The 10,331-nt window shown below is 43.7% G+C and overlaps 1 non-coding gene across 1 annotated transcript; it reads right to left on the bottom strand.

The window, feature by feature from the left end:
* Window positions 1-8,894: 8,894 nt before the first annotated feature.
* Window positions 8,895-8,981, bottom strand: trnastop-uca. Its single transcript has one exon. It is a non-coding gene; the product is annotated as a tRNA-Sec (tRNA).
* Window positions 8,982-10,331: the final 1,350 nt, after the last annotated feature.

Genomic DNA, 10,331 nt, shown 5'->3' with positions numbered 1-10,331 from the left:
GTGGCATGGAGTCTCAGTGGTTAGTGCTGCTGCCTCACAGGGCTAGGGACCTGCGTTCAATCCCACATTCTCCCCTGTCTCCGTGGGTTTCCTCCCGCTGTCCAAAGATGTGCAGGTTAGGTGGATTGGCCATGCTAAATTTCCCATTGTGTCCAGGGATGTGCAGGCTAGTGGGATTAGCCATGGGAAATGCAGGATTACAGGGAGAGGGTGGGGACGTGGATCTGAGTGGGTGCTCTTCAGAGGGTCAGTGTGGTTTTGATGGGCTGAATGGCCTGCTTCTACACTGTAGAGATTCTAATCTATGATTTGCAGTGTTAAGAGGAGGACTAAGTGAATTTCTTCTGCAGAGAGCTGGCATGCTCATGAAAGGCTGAATGGCTTTCCTCTGTACTGTAACCAGTTCATGATTCTAAAAAGCTCCTCCTGCTCAGGGTTTCCTATGTGCGTGTGCATGCTTCCATATTGTCCAGAATATTTGTATCTCAGGGCTGGCTGAGTTCATGAAGGAGCTGATGTCTGGAAGTTCCACTCATATATAAAATGCGGAACATTGCACCCACAGGACTTGAGAAGCATAGGTGATAAATACACTGTGTTCATTGGATTAGGTCATAATACCCATTTGAGCTGACCACTCCAGCCTCTTGTTGTGTACCCTACTTCCATTAGAATCATAGAATCCCTACAGTGTGAGGACAGGCCCTCCGGCCCAACAAGTCCACACCAACACTCAGACCATCCCACCCAGACTCATCCCTGAACACTATGGGGCAATTTAGCATGGCCAATCCACCAAGCCTGCACATCTTTGGACGGTGGGAGGTAACTGGAGCACCCAGAGGAAACCCACACAGACACAGGGTGAACAAAATAGACAAAATGAGGAAAAAGGGCATTTCATTAATAGAGCACATTTCTCCACTACTGAATGTCTCAGACTGCTCTGCAAGTCAATAAAACTTATACTTTTACCTCCACACAGACAATCCCCTAAGGGTGAAATTGAACCCAGGTCCTTAGCATTGTGAGGCAGCAGTGCGAACCACTGAGCCACCACACCATTGAAGAACTGCCTGAGTGCAGCAAATACATTCTCAGGAATCCCAAACTGAAGACATCTCTCCCTCTCTCAGACTTCGCTCCTCTTGATTGACTTGCAGGTCCCAAGCTGGATATTAATGAACAGCTACTGCCTTGTTTATTTCGACGCCTCTCCTGCTTCATCAGCCTCAGAGGCATGCTGCAAGGCAAGGCTTTGGTTTCTAACTTAGTTCCTTGATTTAAAGAAACGGAGAATGTAATGGAAATCTCTGCAAAATAGCAACCCACAATATAGAGTTAGAGAAAATGTATGGACCCTGCCAACAGCTATTACTTTTTCATTGTCAGGGAGCTGTAACCTGGAAGCTTACTGTGTTCCAATATTTGGTCCCCAGCATCTGCCACATCTTCCGGTAACCATAAGAAATTCATTTTCATTAACCAGTAGCACTGTTTTTAATTAGATTTAGCTGCACAGTATATTGTTATAATAAATTGCACCTCATTCTATTAATTTGAACCTGGGCAGAAATTGAAAAAATGTTTACAGTACACTGATAGTGAAAGTCTTTTGAGTAATCTGTTCATTGTATACACTCATGTCTATACAGAGCCTGTAAATCTGAGGCCATTAGTCTTCCAGACAAAGGGACAGAATGTTTGGAATTTACAAGAATTCTTTTCAATGCTTAAGGTACAGTTTTGGTCTGCACTGGTGGAAGGTGAGATACTTGAGGCTGTGGATTCTGATCACCTGAATACTGACTGATTGTTTGTCATCTTCTAAATCATACCAAGGGTGAACAAAATAAACAAAATGAGGAAAAAGGGCATTTCATTAATATAGCACATTTCTCCACTAATGAATGTCTCAGACTTTTAAAGTGTAGTCACTTTTCTAATGTGGGGAATGCAGTAACATAAAAGACTCCCACAAATAGAAAAATTAGCTAATGACCAGATCACCTGTTTCACTGGACTACTATAGGGCAGGAGGAGGCCATTCATCCCATCATGGCTGCACCAGCTCTCTGAACAAGCTTTTCACTTAGTTCCATTCTCCTGCCTTCCCCACGTGACCCTGCTCATTCTTCCTGTTCAAATTAGTTTAACACACTTTTAAATGACTGGATTAAACCTGCCTCCTCTCCACACACAGTCCATTCCAGACCCTAACCTCTAGCTGTGGGAAAAAAATTTTTCTCACATCACTTTTGCTCCTTTTGCCAATTGTTTCAAAGTTGTGTTCTCTTTGTTGTCAGTTTCTCCCTATCTACTCTTTCCAGACCTCTGAGGACTTTGAACACTTCAATCAGATCTCCTTTCAGCCTTCTCTTCTCCATTCCAACTTCTCTAGTTTATCTTCATGCTATAGGAATGATGTTGTGAAACTTGAGCGAGTTCAGAAAAGGTTTACAAACATGTTGCCAAGGTTAGAGGGTTTGAGCCATAGGGAGAGGCTGAATAGGCTGGGCTATTTTCCCTGGAGTGTCGGGAGCTGAGGAGTGATGTATAGAGGTTTATAAAGTCATGAGGGGCATGGATAGGGTAAATAGACAAGGTCTTTAAACTGCAGTGGGGGAGTCCAAAACTAGAGGGCATAGGTTTAAGGTGAGAGGGGAAAGATGTAAAAGGGACCTAAAGGGCACATTTTTGACGCATAGGGTGGTGTGTGTGTGGAATGAGTTGCCAGAGGAAGTGATGAAGGCTGGTACAGTTACATAATTTAAAAGGCATCTGGACGGGTATATGAATAGAAAGGGTTCAGAGGGACATGGGCTAATTGCTGGCAAATGGGATTAGATTTATCTAAGATATCTGGTTAGCACAGACAAGTTGGGCCAAAGGCTCTGTTTCTGTGCTGTACACCTCTATGACTCTATGACTCTGTAACTGAGGTCTCTCATCCCTGGAAACATTCTCATAAACCTTTTATGCAATCTCTTCAATGTGCTCACCTCCTTCTAAAAATATGGCAGGCACGCCGATTGCAATACTCTAGCTGAGGTTGAATTAGTGTCTGATACAAGGTCAACATGAGCTCCTTCCTTTTGTACTCTTTGCCTCTGTTACTATTGACCAGGAACCTCAGGAGACCTCCTCCGCTCTTCTTTGAAATAGTGCTACAAAATCTATTATTCACTCAAAAATGCAGATAGGCCTCAGTTTAACATCTAAGCAGAAGGCAGCATCTCTGACAATACAGTGCTGGATTTTTCAACTTGATTTTTGTGATTAAAGCTTGGAGTGAGGCTCTTCAAGCCTGTTCCATCATTCAATGAGATCACAGTTGATCTGCACTTAGCTCCTTATACCTGATTTTGGCCCATTTTGCTTAATAACCTCGCTTAAGAAAAAATTGATCTCAGATTTAAAATTAACAACTGATCCTGCATCCACTGTCTCTTGTGGAAGAGAGTTCCAAACCTCGACCATCCTTTGCGTGTAGAAGTGCTTCCTAACATTTCCCCTGAAAAGTTTGGCTCTCATTCTCAGACAATGCACCCTAGTTCTAGAATCCCCAACCAGTGGGAAATAGTTTATCTTTGTCTACACGGTCTTTTCCTGTTAATATTTCAAATGAATAATTTGTGTCAGTCCTTATCAAGGAGGAAGATGTTGCCAAAGAGGACTAAAAGTGACTGTGTAACATTTGTCAATTGTCATAAAAACCCCATCTGGTTCACTAACGTCCTTCAGAGAAGGAAGTCTGCTGTCCTTAGCTGGCCTAAAAATAACTCCAGACCAATGTGCTTGGGTCTTAACTGCCCTCCGGGCAATTAAGGATGGGCAATAAATGCTGACCCATCCAGCAATGCCTTCATCCCAATCTGACTCAGATGTGAGAATGGTACCAATAAACAAAAACAATAAATAAACTGCTCCAAAAGGAATTATTAAAGTTTTCACATGAACCTAACCCCAACGCACTGAAAGCATAAAACACCTTAGACTCAGCACTATTTGAAAAGCTTAAGATCTTTACACTATGAGCTGCTGCAAGACCATGAATGTACGCTGCAAATTTCCACTCCTTCCCATTCTTCAGTCTCCAGAGTGGATTACCCCTCTGCGGCCAAAACAACAGTGAAACAAATTATTGGGGGCAGATCAAAATAAAATAAAACTCGGTTTGGAATTTTCTACATTTTTCTATAATAGATGGTTCTTGTTTCCATCTGTGCCTCCTGAACATCTTACCTACAGTTTTCAGATGCCAAGGCATCATACACAAATGGTTCTCTCTTTCAATTCTCTTCCCTCCTTGGTTTGACAAAGCTTTGGCCAATCTATTCACATTTGCTTGGGATGTCCTCCCTTCCTGATGGGTGCCACATAAATAAGTTCGGTGCTGCCCACGTAGACGTGACTTCAAAAGAGTTGTTGTAGTGCCCAGGAATTGAAATCCTGAGAACTATAGCCTTAGGATGCATTCATGTAGTCCCCCTGGCGAGGCCACACTTAGAGTATTCTGTTCAATTCTGGTTGTCACGTTACAGGAAGGACGTGGAGGCTTTGGAGAGAGCACAGAAGAAGTTTACCAGGATGCTGCCTGGATTAGAGAGTATGAGCTTCCAGGAGAGGCTAGAAAAACTCAGGTTGTTTTCTCTTGAGCAGTGGAGACTGAGGGGAAACATGACAAATGTCTATAAAATTATGAGATGCATAGATAGGGTTGTTGGTCAGACTCTTTTTACCAGAGTTGAAATTTCTAACACTTAAGGTGAGAGGGAAACCATTCAAAGTAGATGTGAGGGGCAAGTTTTTTACACAGAGAGTGGTAGGAGTTTAGAAAGCACTGCCAGAGGTGGTGGTTGAGGCAGACGCAATAGTTTAAGGGACTCTTACGTAAGCACAAGAATATGCAAGGGATGGAGGGATATGGACCAAGGGCAGGCAGAAGGGATTAGTTGGTGTCATGTGCAGCACAATATCATGGGCCAAAGGGCCTGTTTCTGTTCTGTAGTGTTCCATGTTCTATGCTCTATGTTCCACAGGAGTGAAATATCACTTTGGCTGTGCATGGACAGGATAAGGGATGGACAACATTCATCAGCAATCCTGTGCTATTGAAATACCTTACAAATTAAAGGGTGGAAGAACTGCTTAAGAAGGACTGTGCTTGAATTCAAAATACAGGGAGAGGAGATCTCATTGAAGTGTATCAAACTCTGAAACACTCGATGCAGGGCTGATACTTTCCCTAGCTGGTGGTTCTACAACACAGGGTCACAGTCTCAGGACACGAAATAGACCATTTCAGACTGAGTTGAGAAGAAATGACTTCAGTCAGAGGGTGGTGAACCTGTAGAATTCTCCAGCACAGAAAGCTATGGAGGTGAAGTCACTGAGCATATTTAAGAAAGAAACAGGTAGATTTCTAGAAGCTAGAGGCGTCAAGGAGAGTATGGGAGTATGGTGTTGAGATATAGAATGAGCCTTGATCCTACTGAGCAGGCTCAATGGGCCAATTGAGCCCTGCTCCGATTTCCTCTTCTTGTGTTTTGAAGAAGGAGCAGTTCTTAACCCCAGACTCTCCAAAAAGAAACACATGCATTTATTCAGCTCCACTCATGACCACAGGACATTTACAGACCCGACGGGCTGAATGACCTACTTCTCCTCCTATTTTCTATGTTTATAACCAATTAGATGTGCTCTGTGTCATGTAGGAAATATGGCAGTCAATTTGCACACATCAAACCTCCACAAGCAGCAACGCTCAGATACATCTATTTTTGAGATGTTGATAGAGGATAAATTGGCTAGGACTTCCTTGCTCATTGTCAAAATCATGTTTTGGGATCATTTAGATTTACCTAAAAAAAGCAGACAAGGGCCTTGGTTTAATGTCTCATCTTAAAGGTAACATCTCCAACAGTGCAGCACTCCCTCAGTACTGCACTGGAGTATGTGTAGTGATTGTAATGAGGTCAGCCAGGTGGATCTCATAAAATACGAGTTGCCTGATTGTGGTTGTTAATCTGGTCCAATCAGGGAGCCCTGGCTGACCGACATAAACAGGAGAGTCAGACCTGAACTGGAATAAGGAATGTTCCACATAGCCTGCTTCCTGCTTTCCCGGCTTCCTGTAAAGACTTTGTTCCATTCTTGCAGTTTCTCTGTTTCCATCATATCTGTTCTAATGATGCCAACTTCTAAAAAGGCCCCTCTGAAATGTCCGTCTTCTTCCCCAACGAAGGATTCTCTATCATGGGAGTCGACAGGACCCTCAGCTGGATCCAACCCATCTCTCACACTTCGGCCGTCAGTCCCTCTCTTCCCTCACATAACAGTGATACAGTCTCCCTTGTCCTCACCTATCATCCCACCAGCATCCACATTTAGAGGAACATTAGAAGTCATTTCTACCACCTCCAGCAGGATGCCACTACCAGAAACGTATTACTTTCCCCTCCCTTGTCAGCCTTCCACAGGGACTGTTCCTTCTGGGAGCCCTGGTCCATTCCTCCTTTACTCCCAACACCACCCCGCATCCCTGTGGAACCTTCCCCAGCAACCACAGAAGGTGAAATACCTGCTGCTCAGTTCCACTCTCTTCACCATCCAAGGTCTCAGATACAGTTCCCAATCAATCCAGTCTACTGCATTCCTGCTCACAATGCAGTCTCCTCTACATTGGGGAAACGAAGCACAGGCTGGGTAACTGCTTCAAAGAACACCTATGTTCTGCTCACAAAATTAACCCCAAGCTTCCAGTTGCCTGTTATTTTGACACACTACCATATTCCCTGGTCAACATCTGTGTCTCAGGACTGCTGCAGTTCTCCAGTGAAGCTCAGTTCAAGTTGGAAGAACAGCACCTCATTTTCTGCTTGGGAACTCTATAAACTTCTGGACTTAATATCGAGTTCAACAATTTGAGGGCTTGAGCATCCTTCCCCATGATTTCTCCCACACCCACACACCAGATCTTCCCATCACAAGGGCTGCTACCATTGCCAGCTATTGATTCTCTTAGGCTGGCCGTCATCCACTCCTTTGTCTGTCCAAATATTTTGTTTCTCTCCTTGTCCATCCTATTGCCAGCTACCACCAGTTCTGAAGAAGGGTCTGTCACGAAGCTATCATTTTAAGATGTTATTTAGGCCTGGCTTTTTTTCTTCGAAGACAGGTTGTAAAGCTGAGATGCTGAGCTGTCTCTATGGAAATAAACAATTTGTGAAGCCTTGGGGCTTTTATTTAAGTTGAAACATTGGAAGAAGACTGCATGTGGTCAGCTCTCACAGACCAGGCTTTGTAGTTTTGCTTTAGTTTTTAGTTTAGGTTTAAGCAGAAGTCTTTGGTGTTTTAAAAGAGTTGGAAACTTCGGGGACAGTCTCCTAGCTGCTAGTTTCTCTGAATTATCCCTTGACTTTTTTCCCTCCTCAATTGGAGAACTGCATGTGAGAATCTATGTGTAAAATTTCCTGTTTGCCAAGGGGTGTGTTTATGGGATGGGATTGGAGAACTGCACCTGAGAATCTATGTCTACAATTTCCTGTTTGCCAAGGGATGTGTTTATGGGATGTTACGATATTGGAACAGTTACTTAGTAATAGTACTGTATCAATCATTCCATTAAGTTTTCCAAGAGTTAATTTATTTTAAATTCCTCTTTCTTTTGTTTGAATTTTAACAACAGTGTTTAAATAAATTGCATTTTGCTTAACGTCGAGTAGTTTGACCAGTCGCATTGCATCTGGAACACAGCACTTCACATCTATCTTTAAAATAAGAATCAGTTAGAGTCTGGGCTACCTCCTTATGGTATGTTGTGGAGGTCTGGCCAGTGCATAACAGGTCACAGCAACAGAAACATTAACTCTGATTTTTCTCCACAGAAGCTGCCAGGATCGGAAAAGGACTGGGTAAACCATGAGAAGGATGAAAAGGGTATATAGGGAGAAACTCTTCCTTCTCATAGAATGTACAAAAACGAGTGGTCATAGACAATGATAGGTGATAGAACACAAAACATTCTCACTGAGCGAACAGTTAGGGTATGAATTGAACAGGCTGGGAGTGTGGTGGAGATAAGTTCAACTGAGGCATTCAAGAGAATATTGGATGATTATTTGGATACAAATAGTGAGCACAGTTGTGTCGGGTGCGGGGGTAGGTCAGGAGAGTGGCAGTAGGGCATGATGCTTGTTTGTAGTGCCAGAACAGGCGAGATGGCATCCTGTCACATCATAACAATTTTGTGATTCTGTGACAGAGAGATGGAGAAGGGTGATCAATTTGCCTCTGGCATCCCCGAGTGAAATGGCTTAAGACAGATGCAATAGACGTGGCTACTGATAAAGTTGATCCAATATGAGGGCAGCACCACTGGGTGTGCTGAGGCTGGCCAGAAACTTTGGAATTGAGTCAATTCGGAGGCTTGCACTTAAAGGTAAAATGCTTCGGACTGAAACAGTCAGATCCATTGAATTACGAGGGGATATGCCTTGCTGTTAATCGTTTTACATATGATGTAACATTTTGCACTGTAGATCCCTGTTTATGACCTTGGGAGTTCAGCCCTGATGATCTCCTGGACTGCCAAAGAGACGCCAACTCCATTGCGATGGCAGCACTAGTGATGAGGTAGGGGAGGAGAGACCATACACAAGAGAAACTGAAGACCTCCTCGGTGGTAGTATCAGTCCGGGCAGGAATGTAGCATTGTCATGGGAAGTCATGCCACCTCTTAATTTCAAACACACCCTCCTGCTCCTCTCCCCACCTCAGGAAAAGACACTTAAGTCTGGGCAGTACCAAATTTTGTCCCTGCTTGCACCTGAACGTCTGGAGTATAAATGGACCAAGGCTATAAACATCAGGCACGATCCACATTCACACTGCACCTGGAACATGGAATTGAACCACTTGGTTGCTAGACAGCTACAGGTTTGAAGCCTGCATCCTAGGCCATGAGGAATCATGCAGGCATTTTATGCCAGAGCACGGTATCTAATATAAAACACAGGAAGATTAACACAGTATATTCAGGGTTAATAGATAGTTAGTATGAACCAACCAGTTCTCAATATTATATCAGATTCATATCCCATATTACCAATACATTCCATTTATCATGAGAACTGGTAGAAAATAAAGCTTTGTTTATATTCAAAACAATTATGGGTTGAAAATGCAAATGAAGATCGTTAGCTGACATAACTGGCACCACTTTAAGAGGGATGCCACCACCAGATAAATATTCTACCTCCTCCCTTGTCAGGCTTCCGCAAGGACCACTCCCTTTGTGATACCTTGGTCCACTCCTTCACTCCCAACACACCCAACACACCCACAGCTCCAAGGCACCTTCCCCTATGACCACAGAAGGTGCTACACCTGCCTGTTCACTTCCTCCCTACTCACCATCCAAGATCCCAAACACCTTCCAGGTGAAGCAGTCTACTGTATTCGAAGCTCACCATGTTGTCTCCTCTACTCTGGGGAAATGAAGCATAGACTTTGTGACCACTTCACAAAACATCTACGTTTTGTTTGCAAAATGACCCTGAGCTTCTACTTGCCTGCCACTTCAACACACCATCTTGCCCCCTGGCCAACATCTCTGTCTCAGTGAAGCTCAGTGCAAGCTGGAAGAACAGCACCTTATTTTCCACTTGGGAACGCTACAGCCTCCGGACTACTTATTGAGTTCAACAACTATGGGGCTTGAGCCCCTTTCCCCATGCTTTCCACGCACCCCCACAGACCAGGTCTTGACCTCAAATGGGCTGCTACCTCAAGCGACTTATTGACAGCTAAGAATAGTCCAAATTAGCAGCCATTGATTGTCCTAGGCTGGACTTTATCCACTCCTTTGTTTGTACAACTGTATTTCTCTCTCTTTGGGCTCCATCACCACGGAGCAATAACTTCATACCCCACCGTCCCAACTCTATCTTGAAAGAGAAAGCGATCCATTTCCTAGGTACCATCAGTAATAAAGAAGGGTAACTGAACCCGAATTGTTAACTCTGATTTCTATTCACAGATGCTGCAAGGATTGGAAGGGGAATGGGTGAAGCATAAGCAGACTGAAAAAGTAGATAGGGAGAAGCTCGTCCCACTCACAGAATGCACAAGAACTAAATGTCATAGATGGGGATAGGTGATGGAAGAGAAAACATTTTCACTGAGCAAGTAGTCAGAGTATGATTTGATCAGCCTGGGAGTATAGTGGAGACAGTTCAATTGAGTCTTTCATGGGAACATTAGATGACTATTTGGAGAGAAATAGTGAGCATGGGTATTGGGGGGGAAAGTCAGCAGAGTGGCAAGAA

Source organism: Rhincodon typus, chromosome 37 (genome assembly GCF_021869965.1).
Source record: "Rhincodon typus isolate 14 chromosome 37, sRhiTyp1.1, whole genome shotgun sequence".
NCBI classification, from domain to species: domain Eukaryota; kingdom Metazoa; phylum Chordata; class Chondrichthyes; order Orectolobiformes; family Rhincodontidae; genus Rhincodon; species Rhincodon typus.
This window is presented reverse-complemented; position numbering and strand designations above follow the sequence as displayed.